Source organism: Sinocyclocheilus rhinocerous, unplaced genomic scaffold, assembly GCF_001515625.1.
Source record: "Sinocyclocheilus rhinocerous isolate Xijiao unplaced genomic scaffold, SAMN03320098_v1.1 scaffold1878, whole genome shotgun sequence".
In the NCBI taxonomy this organism is placed as follows: domain Eukaryota; kingdom Metazoa; phylum Chordata; class Actinopteri; order Cypriniformes; family Cyprinidae; genus Sinocyclocheilus; species Sinocyclocheilus rhinocerous.
Genome location: NW_015630544.1, coordinates 691 through 937, shown reverse-complemented (window position 1 = coordinate 937; position 247 = coordinate 691).

Sequence of the window (247 nt, the reverse complement as noted above, 5' to 3'; positions counted from 1 at the left end):
TAATAATAAATAAATAAACATATAAATAATAAAAGACATGTTGTGATCTGGAGAAGAATAAATAATAAATAATAATAAATAAATAAATATTAAAATAATAAAAGACATGTTAGTGATCTGGAGAAGAATAAATTAATACAAATTAAATAATAATAAAATAAATAAATAATAAAAGACACGTTAGTGATCTGGAGAAGAATAACAAATTAAATAATAATAAAATAAATAAATAATAAAAGACACATTA